Raw genomic sequence first — 15,346 nt, 5'->3', positions numbered from 1 at the left:
AATTCCTTAATAATAAACCATAAAATATGTTCATTTGGGGTATAAGCTTTGGTATAAATGCTGTAGGATATCTTCTTCCTGCTATGAGTCTGAGATAAAATGGCTTTTATCTCAGCCATGAAATACATGAAAATCCTTCCATTTGCCCTCCTGGTTAGACTGGACATCACTCATATTGCAGAAGGGAGAGGAAATGGTGTTTGGGGTTCGAGGCTCTATTGTGGTAAAGCGACATGATATGGTAAAGGCCCATTCACTGCAGAATCTGAGGATCATAAAGCCAGACAACATAATTCTAAACCTTAAAACTGCAGACTATCTGACATTCTTGTGGGCCTCTCTATGGTTAAGAATCAGTAGAGGGGAAGAGTTCTCCTTAATGAGTGTCACTCGCATATGGGCTCAAGCACCAGTGGTGGGACCTGGCCCTGAGAGCTGAGTTTCATGTGGTTTTTAGACACCAACCAGAGATGGGAATAAACAGGAATCCTTGGTGTAGTCTTTTTCTTTCTGAATCTAAAATCATCCTAGTATTTTCCCCAGCATTTAAGGGTGTACATGACTAAATATATTGTCCCTTAATGCCCCTGAAGATTGTGTATATATTAGCCAATTGTCTGGCAGACAGTAGATGTTATTTTTAAGGTTGCCCTTGAATGCTCAGGATGTGCTGACACCATCCAGACAAAGACTTGGTATGTGCCCAGACAGGTATGTGCCCAGGCAGTCTTGCTTTTGCTTGGGATGATGAGGTAAAGGGGAAAAAATCTGAGGTGTGTAACAGGCTTGTTCTAACAGCAAAATGACAAATCTAGCTGGAAGAAAAAATGCAGAGAAAGATTGACATTAATTGCAGTCATTTCAAAAAAAAAGACACATTTGCCATTTTCTGCTGCCCTGTAGTCATGGGTGGCATTTGATCTTGATATAATAAGCTCTGGCTCTGCTAGAATTCCTGCTGGCCTGGGAAAGATACTCCACTCCATTTGGAAGTAGAATATTTTTCCTGCTCAGCAGTTGGATGGAGACTGAAATGTCAGGCTGAGAGCTAGTCCTGGCAGATTGCGTCCTTTCATGACTTTTCTGATTTGACCCAAACCTCTGCCTGATTCATCACAGGCAACTATCCAAAAGACAGCCTTGTGTCTTCATTGTCAGAAGGGTCCCTGTAGAAGAGGGTATAACTAGAAAGGCCTATCAGCAGCTCTTCCTTGGGATCAATGGTTGTTCCATACAGAATATGTCTCTGATGATTGGTGCTGCCCCAGGAAGGAGTCTAGAGCCACAGTACAAAAACGGTGTACCCTTGTACACATTAACCCCACTTCTAGTAGAGGATTGCACAAGTGTGATGAATGCCCAAGGTATCCATTGCTGTGTGGTTTAAAATTCTGGAATTGGGGGAAACAAATATTTACCTATAGAAAAAGAGTTAATTGTGATACATATACATACACAGTGAAATACTAGGCAGCCATTTAAAATGTGGAAGCAAACATATAGTATTATTATGGACAATGATTCCCAATATGTATAATGGGAAGAAAACTAAGTTATAGAATTAGGACAGTTTACATAGTATAATGGCACTGATATAAAATTACCTGAATATGTAAATAACCGTATATAGAGAGAATGTGTTTCTGTGGCTACATATCTATAAATTCAGCATTGTTTATATATACATACCATGGACCACTCCCACCTCCTAGAAATATTTTCTACACTTAGCTCTCAGGACACCACACCCTCTGGCTGCTCCTTCTCAGTCTCCTTTGCTCAATCCTCCACCCATTTAGGTGCTCAGGGCTCTGTCCCAGGACCCCTTTTCTATCTAGCCTGTTCCCCTGGAGATTGCAACCAGTCTCATGGATCCTACCATCTATATGCTGACTGACCCCAGTTTATATCCACTTTGAACCCCTCTCCTGAATGCAAGACCCCAAATCCAATACCTACTGACATGTCCATGGAGGTGTCTGGGAGACATCACAAACGTACCATGCCCAAAAACAAGCTCCCAATCCCCCCGACCCAAACTTTCTCATCCTGAAGTTTTCCACATTTCAGGAACAGGCAGCTCTAGTCTTCCAGTTGCTCAGGCCAAACCCCTTGACTTCTTTCTCTCACATTTATCTGATCTGTCAGCAAATCATCTTGCCTCTGCCTTCAAAATGTTTCTAGACCCTGATCTCACTCATCCACTGCTATGACCCTGGTCTACTGCAGTTCAGTTCCTAACTGTTTTTCTTGTTTCCACCCTCGTCCCTCTTTAGTATGTTCTCAGCGCAGCAGCCAGAGTGACATTATTAACACCTAAGTCAGATTTTGTCATCCTCTGCTCACAGTGTCCCTTGTCTTTCAGCCTCACCCCAGGTAGGTCCCTGAAGCATAAATACAGTGGTTCAGCAAGATTCCCCTGCTCCTCTCCCCTCTGCTCAAGTGCAGGGGACTTGCCCTTCCTCACCTCACCAGCCACGTTCTCACCTCAAGGCCTTTGCACTTCCTGTTTCCTCTGCCTGGGATGTCCTCCCAGATAACCACATGATGTGTTTTCCTCCTCCCTTCCAGGTTTTCATGTCACCTCCTCTGTGAGGTCTGCTCTGATCCTGCTTTGCTTACTGCAGCCAATCCCTTCTCCCTCCTTCCCAGAATGCCTTAGATCCCTGTCCTAATTTCTCTGTAGGATTTGCCAACATCTAACACACTCCATATGTTTCTTTTTTGGTTTGTTCATGGTCTCTCTTCTCCACAATAGAAAGAATGCTCCATGAAGGCAGTGTTTTTTTTTTTCTGATTTCTCTGATTTCAGTGTGTGTGCCTGACTGCCTTCCAGCTGCTGGGATCTGCCTCCCTTTCCTGGGGGCTTTCTCCAATGCTTTGGGTGACTGTTCTGCCCACCTGTAAGGCTGGCAGGAAGTGCCAGGGTAGTAATACTTCCTTGGTATTATTGCCAAGGAGCAATATTTCAATAGATTTACTGGAAAGAAAATCAGGTAACAGTACAGTTTATATAGTATAATGCCAAACAATGAATTGTGGAAGCTTGGTTATAATACTCTAGCTCTCTCATCCTTCAGATAAGATAACTGTAAGGATATATCTTCCACACAGTTTCCTTAAGTTTCTCTGTGGAGTTAAAACTTCTAATCACCCAAGATAGCAGCTAACTTGATAATGCATGCTTAATTGGCTACCTTACCCTCCCTGTCTCACTTCCAATTCCTCATTACCATTTACTGTGCCTCTGAAATAAACTGCTTGCTTTCCAATCACTGTCTTAGTATCTGCTTCTATAGAAACCTAAATTAAGACTGTGCCTACAAATATATTTGGAAAATGCTACATGAATAATTATACTCATCAAACGGAGAAAGATTACTAGAAATGGTCACCAGAGTGGTACACTTGTAACCTCAGATAGGTGAGATATGAGGAGCTTTTTAAACTGTGCACCTGTATAGTCAGTTATTATTATTTGTAGTAGTTATGTTGTATAAAATCACCATGAACACTGAATCACTGAGCACTAATCATGGCACTTGCAGGAGATACAGGGTTAGGTTCCTGCAAGACCCTGCTCATGTTTTCATCAACCAATCAATACATAACCATATTTTGTGTGTTTCTGTTTAAAGGCACCTTATTGAATATCCATTGTTGATTTTTGAACACTGAACTCACAACCAACATCAGTTTAACTCATTGCTGAACAAAGCTTATCTAACACACATATTTCCTTTGTAAAATACATCACAGCTTTCTCACCCTTAGGGACACCAGATAGCAGCCCAGCACTATTTTGGGGGCCATTTTAAACAGTGAAGACATCGATAAAAATACACAGTTTAAAAATACATAGCAGTAAATATACTCCAAAAAGGATTTCTTGTGAAGATGGAAGCACAGACTGGAGTGATCCATCTACAAACAATGGAAAGCCAAGATGGCTGACAGTCAACAGAAGTTAGGAGGGAGGCATGGAACAGATTTTCGCTAAGAGCCTCCAGAAGGAACCAACACTGCTGACATCTTGATTTTAGGCTTTTGACCTCCAAAACTGTCAAAGAATAAATTTCTATTGTTCTGAACCACCCAGATTGTGATAATTTGTTACGGTAACCCTAGGAATGAAATATGGTCTCACTCCCCCGACCCCGCATTCACATAAACTTAATAATGAGTGAACCAAGAATGAGATGGGTTTCTTTCTCAAGCAAAAATATTAAGGAGACTGAGACGATGACAGAAGCACTTGGAAAACTCTGTAGGGACTAAAAACAAGTCATCATTTGTATGAAAGAGCTCCACTGAAAAGTAGAAAAACTGAGCAAACATTCTTTAGCCCTCCCAATGTGAGAACAAAGTTTTTCAGGAGGTGTGAACACTGCAGATAGTTTATGTAGGCAAGAATATAAATACTGCTACTATTTGGCCATGGATTTGTCTAAAGATCCATGACTATGCCTGTCTGGTAAGCTTCTAGTGCATCTCATCCCTATAAGACACTTCTAATTACCTCTCCCCTCTGATGGTTGGTCAGGACACTGACCAAGAGAAAGCCACATGGAAAGAGGTCTGCCCAGTGATGGGGAACTCAAGTTTTGGAGCCAAGTATTGAAACCAAGCAAACTTATGATTTTCAATTGGAGAAAACGTCTGCAACATTTTATTGTGGTGGTTCATTTTCCACAAATGTCATCTACAGCAGTGACCCCACAGAAACATCTCTTGTTTCTTTGTAAATTTATCTGAAGCATATGGGCAAATTCAGAAGACCGTGATGAGGGCCTGCTGGAGATACACACAGCAGGCAGTGGGGTGAGAAATAGGGTTACCCTGAAGGGAAAATTGTGCTAGGGACAAAGAACCTTGCAAAACAGTTTTATCCTGGAGAATGTTCCATGAGCACAAGAGAAGAATGTATATCCTGGTGTTTTGGGGTGTAATGACCTAATATGTCTACTAGGTCGAATTTATTTATCAAGTTGTTTAATTTCTCTATTTCCTTGTTGATCCTCTGTCTGAGTGGTGTATTGAAGTCTCCAACTATTATTGTTGAAATGTCTATCGCTCCCTTTAGTTTTGCCAGTCTGTCTTATGTACATTGGAGCTCCTTGATTGGGAGTGTAGACATTTTTGGTGAATTGTCCCTTTTATTAATATATAGTGTCTTTCTTCATCTCTTATGATGTCTTTATATTTAAAGCCTATTTTGCCCAATGTTAGTATAGCTATTCCTGCTTTTTTTTTATTACAACTTACTTGGAACATCTTTCTCCATTCTTTCACTTTCAATCTATTTGTATCCCAATGCCCAAGATGAATCTCTTGTAAGCAGCATATATCTGGATTATATATTTTTAATCCATTCTGCCAATCTGTATCTTTTAATTGGTGTGTTTAGCCTGTTAACTTTCAAAGTTATTACTGAAAAGGTGTTTCTTGAAACCACCATCTTATCTTTTGGATTTTGTCAGATCTATATATTCTTTTCCCTCTATCTCTTTTTATTCTTAAAGTGACCCTTACTGGTACTCTTCAATTCTGTGCCCTCCTCCAGACTTGCTCTTCTTTTTTTTTTTTTTTTTTCAACTGGCAGAACTCATTTTAGCATTTCTTGTTGATAAGTTCTTTCAGGATTTGTTGTCTGTGCAAAATTTTAATCTCACCCTCAGTGTTGAAGGACAGTTTGGCTGAGTACAGAATTCTTGGCTGGAATTCTTTCTCTTTCAGGATCTTAAACATATCATTCCACTGCCTTCTCGCCTCCATAGTGCCTGTCGATAGTCTGAACTCAGTCTTATGTGGTTACCCTTGTATGTAGTAGATTGTTTTTCTCTTGCCTCTTTCAGGATTTTCTGCTTCTCCTCAACATTTGACAGACTAATTAGAATAAGTCTTGGGGAAGTTTGGATTTATGTTATTTGAAATTCGCTGGGCTTCTTTTATTTGCATATTTATGTCCTTTATAAGAGTTGGGAAGCTTCCCCCATTATATCTTCAACAAATCTGCCTAGCCCTTTACTCTTCTCTTCTCCTTCTAGGACACCAGTGATTCTTATACTTGTGCTCTTTGTTTTGTTCATCATTTCCCTGAGATCCAATTCAAACTTTTCCATCTTTTTTTGCCATTTGCTTTTTTGAGTGTTTGAAATTAGTTGTTCTGTTCTTTAGTTCGCTTATTCTTTCCTCTGCCTCTTCAAATCTGCTGTTGTGTGTCTCTAGTATATTTTTTAATTTGGTCTACAGCATCATTAATCTCTGTGATATCTAATATCTGATATTTTTCTATTTATTCTTTCAAATTTATCTTTATATTCTTCTAGTGTCTTCTTGATCTCCTTTGTGTCATTAGCCATCCCATTTATTTTATTTAGTAGAGTGATATGAACATCTTTGATTAGTTGTTCCAGTCTGTGTCTCCTCCAGTGTTCTAATTTGGTCATTAGGCTGGGCTATATCTGTCTGCATCTTGATATGCTTAGTGATCTTCTGTTGTCTTCATGGCATGTAAATATCTTGATTGATTTACTTTGTAAGTTGATTTCCTTCAGTAGTCTAAAGCTTTGTATTTGCAGGATGGATGTGGAGCAGGATGTGGGGTGTGGGGCAGGACACAACAGTGTGGTGATTTGTTGCAGCACAGTTTTAGGCACAGATTGGGGGCACTATGCCTTTGAGCATGGGGTGTGGGTGGCAGGGTTGTAGAGGTGTGGTGCAGGTGCCATGGGTATGGGGTGTAGCTCAGGCAGACCTTGGAGTGCAAGAGCAGGGTGTGGCATGGGGGACACCAAGGTAGAGCGTTCTTAGTCCCAGTCTCCCTGTCCGTGCACTCCTGAGGGCTCTGGACTTTGGTTTGGAAAGGGGATCATTAGTCTGCTTGCATCAGCTGGATGGTCTCCGGTTCTCTGTATTTCAGTTCTTCAACTTTTCTAACCAGGGCCTCCCTATGTGGTGTAGAAGACACTCCTGTGTCACTTACACCCTGGAATCACCATCTCAGTCACCTTCCCGTCCCTTCTCTAGCTGTTCCTTGGAGCAGAGGTGAACTCAATCTATCCTATTATATCATCTTCATGGAACCCTCTATTCTGCCATCTTGCAAAGCAGTTTTTATTTACATGATATTCTACTGGGGGCGGCTCTAAATGTGAGCTCATATTCCCACATAAGTGGGTTTTTTAAAAGTGTAATCCAGAATTTAAAAGAAATACAGTCTATTATTTGTTGAACCTTAAAAATATGTCTATTTTTTCCCCACTGAAAGGATGACCTTGTCTAGGCTCATTACGAGCACTGGAAGAGAAAACTGAAACAAAAAACTTGGGCTTTGAATTTTTTAATTAACAACTTAAGATCAGAACTTTATTTTACTGCTATGACAAAGAATAGTATTCATTGTTGACATAACTAAGAAAGTATAGGGCAGGCCACGGTGGCTCAGCAGGCAAGGACGCTTGCTGGCCATGCCAGAGGACCCGGGTCCGGTTCCCGGTGCCTGCCCATGTAAAAAAAAAAAAAAAAGAAAAAGAAAAAATTATATTAGCTGTTACTACTCTTTCTGGTTCTGAAAATTATGACTAATTCACCCTCTTTACATTTATTCCTAGCTAATGGTGCCTACTTTTGAAATTCTAATGCTCCCAAATCCCATGTATTCACTGAAATTCATATGCATTTGTTTTAGTTTCCTAGGCTGCTTAGGCAAATATCACACTGTACATTCTCAGGAAATCAGGTTGCTAAAAGCATCAAACTAAATTTCAAACAGAGTTGAGAGGTTATCCTGGAGATTATCCTTATGCATTATATAGATACCCCCCTTTTAGTTTATGGTGTATTAGAGTGGCTGGAGGGAAATACCTGAAACTGTAAAGCTGTGTTCCAGTAGCCATGTTTCTTGAAGATGATTGTATAATGAAACAGTTTGTGCAATGTGACTGTGATTGTGAAAACCTTGTGTCCAATGCTCCTTTTATCTATGGTATGGACAGATGATAAAAAATATGGATAAGAAATAAACAAATAATAGGGGGAACAAAGGTTAATATAAATTGAATAGATTGAAATACTAGTGGTCAATGAGAGGGAAGGGTAAGGGTATGGCATGTATGAGTTGTTTTTTTTTCTTTCTTTTGCTGGAGAGATGCAAATATTTAAAAAAGTGATCGTGGTGACGAATACACAACTATGTGATGATATTATGAGCCGTTGATTGTAACCATGTCAAGAATGTTTGTATGTCAAGAATGTTTGTATATCAAGAACATTGGTATGTCTGTTCATTATTTATAATAAAAACATTTTAAAAACAGATTAAAAAATATATGTCTATTATCTGTTGGCCTCTGCTATATTTATTATGGAAATCTAAACAGGTAAGTCACAGATTGGGTTCTGTATCAATAAGAATTCCAAATGAAACCTCAAATTCTTAGGCTTAAGTAACTCCATTTATGTCAATTTTAAATGATAGGTGTTTCTTTGGGACCATAAAGAGGGGCATTTTGAAAACCACGTAATAGCTCCAATTTTTTTTACATTGATAGAGTAAAGTGATGTCTCATTAATTCAGATTGATCTGATGAAAGTCTGTGTGAATTGGTGAAAAGTCAGAGTTTGAATAGTACTTTCTGGTTTTTTTTGTTTTTTTTTTTACTTTCAGCTCTATGCAATCGTCCTTATTAAATGTGAATTATGGTGAGGGAGCAGGTTTGCTGCTTTTGGTGCGCCTGCTTTAATAAATAAGAATTATTTTATTTAGTAGTATGTATCATTTGATATGAATAGGTGATTTAAAAGTGACTGAACCGAAAAGAATTGAAAACACATTCATACCACAACTTGTATATGACTGTTAATAGCAGCACTGTGAAAACAGCCAATACGTCAAAGCAAACTATATGTCCATTAACTGAGGAATGGATAAACAAAATGTAGTATATCCATACAATGATTATTGTTCAGTTGTAAAAAGAAGTGAAGTACTTATACATGCTACAACATGGATAACCCTGAAAACATTATACTAAGTGAAACAAGCAGACACAAAAGGCTACATATTGTATGATTCCAATTTAATGAAATTTCCAGATAGGCAAATCAATAGAATAGGAAGCAAACTAGTGGTTGCCAGGGCATAGCAGAGGGAGAATTGGGAGGTCCAGGGTTTCTTCTTGGGGTGATGGAAGTGTTCTGAAATTATATGGTGGTGATGTTTGCACAACTCTGTGAATATACTAAAAAAACCTGAATTGTATTCTTTCAAATGGTTAAAATGGTGGATTTAGGTTTTGTGAAATTTATCTCAATAAAATTTTTAGGTGCTTGAAAATGATATATTCTCTAGGTAGGTTATAGACATTCAAATTATTGCCTATATAATTTATTTCCTTTAGCAGTATTTAATTCATAACAAGTAAATTTTAACTAAACTTATCAGAATTGCTACAAATTCCCTGTTACAGGGTCTTATTTAGAAAGGCTTTACCTTATTTAGGACATTTTATTTGCTCACGTTTACCTGATTTGAGATTTCTTAAGATTATTTAGATGGAATTCTACTTTTTCCTTTGGGGATACAAAGTTAGGTGTCTAATGTGATATACTCATAAATAAATGATTTTATAGCTCATTACTGTGATGGAAATAAAGCTCCCAGTGCAGGAAGATGCTAAGAAGAGAGTGTCCTGAAAGATGTATGTTTCAACCCACATGATGCTTCTTAGTTAAGTAGGGCAAGTCCACGTGGAAATGGAATAGGTAAACAGTGTGTGCATCCCACTGGACAGTGTTCAAAATTGGACACTGAAATCCCATTGGATTTCATCTAAGCCTGTCATGAAGAGCATGGGCTTTGGAGTCAGTGCTGAATTCTAGTCAAGCTCCACCTCTTATTAGCTATGACCTTGGACAAGTTGCTTAAATTTTCTGAGCCTAAAATTCCTCATTGGAATGATATCACCTGTTAGATTTGGTGGTAAAATGAGATAGTGTATTAAAGCAATTATACAAGGCTTGGTACATTGAAAGTGCTATGCAAATATCAGTCTCGTGGTTGTTGACTCCATGAGATAGAAGAAGAAACTAGAAAGTACCTAGATCCTGGAGAGTGAGTTCTGCAGACAGCCCTTCTTTCTTTTTATTACCCAAAAAAGGTATGTTTTTTTCTATTTAAAAACTAATATAGTACAGTAAGAAAGATATAAAAACAAAAGAGAAAATAGTTTAAAATCCTCTTCCTTCTCTGCCTTTCCCCCACCTAATCCCATTCCTCAGTCATAACTATTGTCAACAGTTTATGTAAATTTGCCTAGCATTTATAATGCATAGATAATACAATTAGTGTATATATTCATACATTGATATTTAGAGAGATTTAAAATATGTATTAGGTCATGTATTTTATACCTTGCTTTTAAAAAATGTATAGGCATTGCTCCAGTTTCTCGACTGTATAGTAAATTATTCCAAACTAGTGACATAAAACAACCATTTTTTTTAATGCTCACAGATTCTTCGGATCAGGTATTGGAACAGGGCACAATGGCAACAGCTTGACTTTACTTCTCCATGTGCAAAATGGGAAGATTTGAAAGCTGAAAGTTAAAATCATCTGAAGACTTCTCTCATGTGTTTGATAGTTGATGCTGGCTGACATCTAGGGGTCTTGGGTCCCATTCTCTTGGACGCTGCCATGATCTCTCCATAGGGACTAGGTTGGGAATTCTCATAGCATGGTGGCTGATTCCAAAGGTGAACATCCCTAGATAGAGCATGAGCCAGATAGAAGGTCTTTGAAGTCAGAAGTCACACCATCTCTTCTGCATTTTAGTAATCGAGGCCATCACAAAGTTTTACCCAGGTTCAAGAGAAGGAGGAATAAACTCCATTTCTTGATGGGGAAAAACAAAGTTCCAAGAGGGTATATAGGACTGGAAATATTGCTGTGTCCATTTTTGGAAAATGCATCCTGCCACAGTCATCACTCCTATGTACATTTAGCCTCATTGTTTGAAAATAATTTTAAAGTACAAAGAAGAGGGGGGGAAAGTCTACCACTTCTCAGGTACACTGTTGTTATTTTTTTACTAGTGAACATTATTTTTAGAAGTTTTAGATTTACTGTAAAATTACACAGAAAATATAGTTTCACACAGTTTACCTTATTATTATCATCTTGCATTAATGTGGTAGACTTGTTACAATTGATTAACCAATATTAATACATTATTATTAACTGAAGTCCATAATTTACATTAGGGTTCACTTTTTGTGTTGTAAAGTTCTATGGGTTGGGTTTTTTTTTTTTTGTATTTCAGATATTTTTTATTTCTTCAAGTTTGTTATTTATAAGAATGGCTGAAATAAAAAATATAATTGATTCTCACCACCACCATCACCACATTATCATCATAATCATGGAAATGGCTTTAAGAGAAAACTGGTCAGATGAATATTATTGCTTCCCATTTTCAACCAGTAAATAATTGCCACTGATAAATAGACAGGCAGCTGTCTGTTGAGGTATATGATATAATGCATGTTGAGATAATAAAGACCAACTTATCAATTTTTTTTAATAATTAATGGAAAAAAAAGAAATTAACACAACATTTAGAAATCATATCATTCTACATATGCAGTCAGTAATTCTTAACATCATCACATAGATGCATGATCATTGTTTCTTAGTACATTTGCATCGGTTTAGAGGAACTAGCAACACAACAGAAAAAGATATAGAACATTAATATAGAGAAAAGAAATAAAAGTAGTAATAATAGTAAAAAAAAAAAAACAAACAAACAAAGAAAACCCTATAGCTCAGATGCAGCTTCATTCAGTGTTTTAACATGATTACTTTACAATTAGGTATTATTGTGCTGTTCATTTTTGAGTTTTTGTATCTAGTCCTGTTGCACAGTCTGTATCCCTTCGGTTCCAATTACCCATTATCTTACCCTGTTTCTAACTCCTGCTGGACTCTGTTACCAATGACATATTTCAAGTTTATTCTCTAATGTCCGTTCACATCAGTGGGACCATACAGTATTTGTCCTTTAGTTTTTGGCTAGTCTCACTCAGCATAATGTTCTCTAGATCCATCCATGTTATTACATGCTTCATAAGTTTATCTTGTCTTAAAGCTACATAATATTCCATCGTATGTATATACCACAGTTTGTTTAGTCATTCTTCTGTTGATGGACATTTTGGCTGTTTCCATCTCTTTGCAATTGTAAATAACGCTGCTATAAACATTGGTGTGCAAATGTCCGTTTGTGTCTTTGCCCTTAAGTCCTTTGAGTAGATACCTAGCAATGGTATTGCTGGGTCGTGTGGCAATTCTATATTTAGCTTTTTGAGGAACTGCCAAACTGCCTTCCACAGTGGTTGCACCATTTGACATTCCCACCAACAGTGGATAAGTGTGCCTCTTTCTCCGCATCCTCTCCAGCACTTGTCATTTTCTGTTTTGTTGATAATGGCCATTCTGGTGGGTGTGAGATGATATCTCATTGTGGTTTTGATTTGCATTTCTCTAATGGCCAGGGACATTGAGCATCTCTTCATGTGCCTTTTGGCCATTTGTATTTCCTCTTCTGGTAGGTGTCTGTTCAAGTCTTTTTCCCATTTTGTAATTGGGTTGGCTGTCTTTTTGTTGTTGAGTTGAACAATCTCTTTATAAATTCTGGATACTAGACCTTTGTCTGATATGTCATTTTCAAATATTGTCTCCCATTATGTAGGCTGTCTTTCTACTTTCTTGATGAAGTTCTTTGATGCACAGAAGTGTTTAATTTTGAGGAGCTCCCATTTATTTATTTCCTTCTTCAGTGCTCTTGCTTTAGGTTTAAGGTCCATAAAACCGCCTCCAATTGTAAGTTTCATAAGATATCTCCCTACATTTTCCTCTAACTGTTTTATGGTCTTAGACCTAATGTTTAGATCTTTGATCCATTTTGAGTTAACTTTTGTATAGGGTGTGAGATATGGGTCTTCTTTCATTATTTGCATATGGATATCCAGTTCTCTAGGCATGATTTATTGAAGAGACTGTTCTGTCCCAGGTGAGTTGGCTTGACTGCCTTATCAAAGATCAAATGTCCATAGATGAGAGGGTCTATATCTGAGCACTCTATTCGATTCCATTGGTCGATATATCTATCTTTATACCAATACCATGCTGTTTTGACCACTGTGGCTTCATAATATGCCTTAAAGTCCGGCATCGCGAGACCTCCAGCTTCATTTTTTTCCTCAATGTTTTTAGCAATTCGGGGCAACCTGCCCTTCCGGATAAATTTGCTTCTTGGTTTTTCTAATTCTGAAAAATAAGTTGTTGGGATTTTGATTGGAATTGCATTGAATCTGTAGATCAGTTTAGGTAGGATTGACATCTTAATTATATTTAGTCTTCCAATCCATGAACACGGTATGCCCTTCCATCTATTTAGGTCTTCTGTGATTTCTTTTAGCAGTTTTTTGTAGTTTTCTTTATATAGGTTTTTTGTCTCTTTAGTTAAATTTATTCCTAGGTATTTTATTCTTTTAGTTGCAATTGTAAATGGGATTCGTTTCTTGATTTCCCCCTCAGCTTGTTCATTACTAGTGTATAGAAATGCTACAGATTTTTGAATGTTGATCTTGTAACCTGCTACTTTGCTGTACTCATTTATTAGCTCTAGTAATTTTGTTGTGGATTTTTCCGGGTTTTCGACGTATAGTATCATATCATCTGCAAACAGTGATAGTTTTACTTCTTCCTTTCCAATTTTGATGCCTTGTATTTCTTTTCCTTGTCTAATTGCTTTGGCTAGAACTTCCAACACAATGTTGAATAATAGTGGTGATAGTGGACATCCTTGTCTTGTTCCTGATCTTAGGGGGAAAGTTTTCAATTTTTCCCCATTGAGGATGATATTAGCTGTGGGTTTTTCATATATTCCCTCTATCATTTTAAGGAAGTTCCCTTGTATTCCTATCTTTTGAAGTGTTTTCAACAGGAAGGGATGTTGAATCTTGTCAAATGCCTTCTCTGCATCAATTGAGATGATCATGTGATTTTTCTGCTTTGATTTGTTGATATGGTGTATTACATTAATTGATTTTCTTATGTTGAACCATCCTTGCATACCTGGGATGAATCCTACTTGGTCATGATGTATAATTCTTTTAATGTGTTGTTGGATACGATTTGCTAGAATTTTATTGAGGGTTTTTGCATCTATATTCATTAGAGAGATTGGTCTGTAGTTTTCTTTTTTTGTAATATCTTTGCCTGGTTTTGGTATGAGGGTGATGTTGGCTTCATAGAATGAATTAGGTAGTTTTCCTTCCACTTCAATTCTTTTGAAGAGTTTGAGGAGAGTTGGTACTAATTCTTTCTGGAATGTTTGATAGAATTCACATGTGAAGCCATCTGGTCCTGGAATTTTCTTTTTAGGGAGCTTTTGAATGACTAATTCAATCTCTTTACTTGTGATTGGTTTGTTGAGGTCATCTATGTCTTCTTGAGTCAAAGTTGGTTGTTCATGTCTTTCCAGGAACCCGTCCATTTCATCTAAATTGTTGTATTTATTAGCGTAAAGTTGTTCATAGTATCCTGTTATTACCTCCTTAATTTCTGTGAGGTCAGTAGTTATGTCTCCTCTTCCATTTCTGATCTTATTTATTTGTATCCTCTCTCTTCTTCTTTTTGACAGTCTTGCTAAGGGCCCATCAATCTTGTTGATTTTCTCATAGAACCAACTTCTGGTCTTATTGATTTTCTCTATTGTTTTCATGTTTTCAATTTCATTTATTTCTGCTCTAATCTTTGTTATTTCTTTCATTTTGCTTGCTTTGGGATTAGTTTGCTGTTCTTTCTCCAGTTCTTCCAAGTGGACAGTTAATTCTTGAATTTTTGCCTTTTCTTCTTTTCTGATAAAGGCATTTAGGGCAATAAATTTCCCTCTTAGCACTGCCTTTGCTGCGTCCCATAAGTTTTGATATGTTGTGTTTTCATTTTCATTCACCTCGAGGTATTTACTAATTTCTCTTGCAATTTCTTCTTTGACCCACTTGTTGTTTAAGAGTGTGTTGTTGAGCCTCCACGTATTTGTGAATTTTCTGGCACTCCGCCTATTATTGATTTCCAACTTCATTCCTTTATGATCCGAGAAAGTGTTGTGTATGATTTCAATCTTTTTAAATTTGTTAAGACTTGCTTTGTGACCCAGCATATGGTCTATCTTTGAGAATGATTCATGAGCACTTGAGAAAAAGGTGTATCCTGCTGTTGTGGGATGTAATGTCCTATAAATGTCTGTTAAGTCTAGCTCATTTATAGTAATATTCA

Source organism: Tamandua tetradactyla, chromosome 13 (genome assembly GCF_023851605.1).
Source record: "Tamandua tetradactyla isolate mTamTet1 chromosome 13, mTamTet1.pri, whole genome shotgun sequence".
Classification (NCBI taxonomy): domain Eukaryota; kingdom Metazoa; phylum Chordata; class Mammalia; order Pilosa; family Myrmecophagidae; genus Tamandua; species Tamandua tetradactyla.
Note: the sequence above shows the minus strand (reverse complement) of the source record.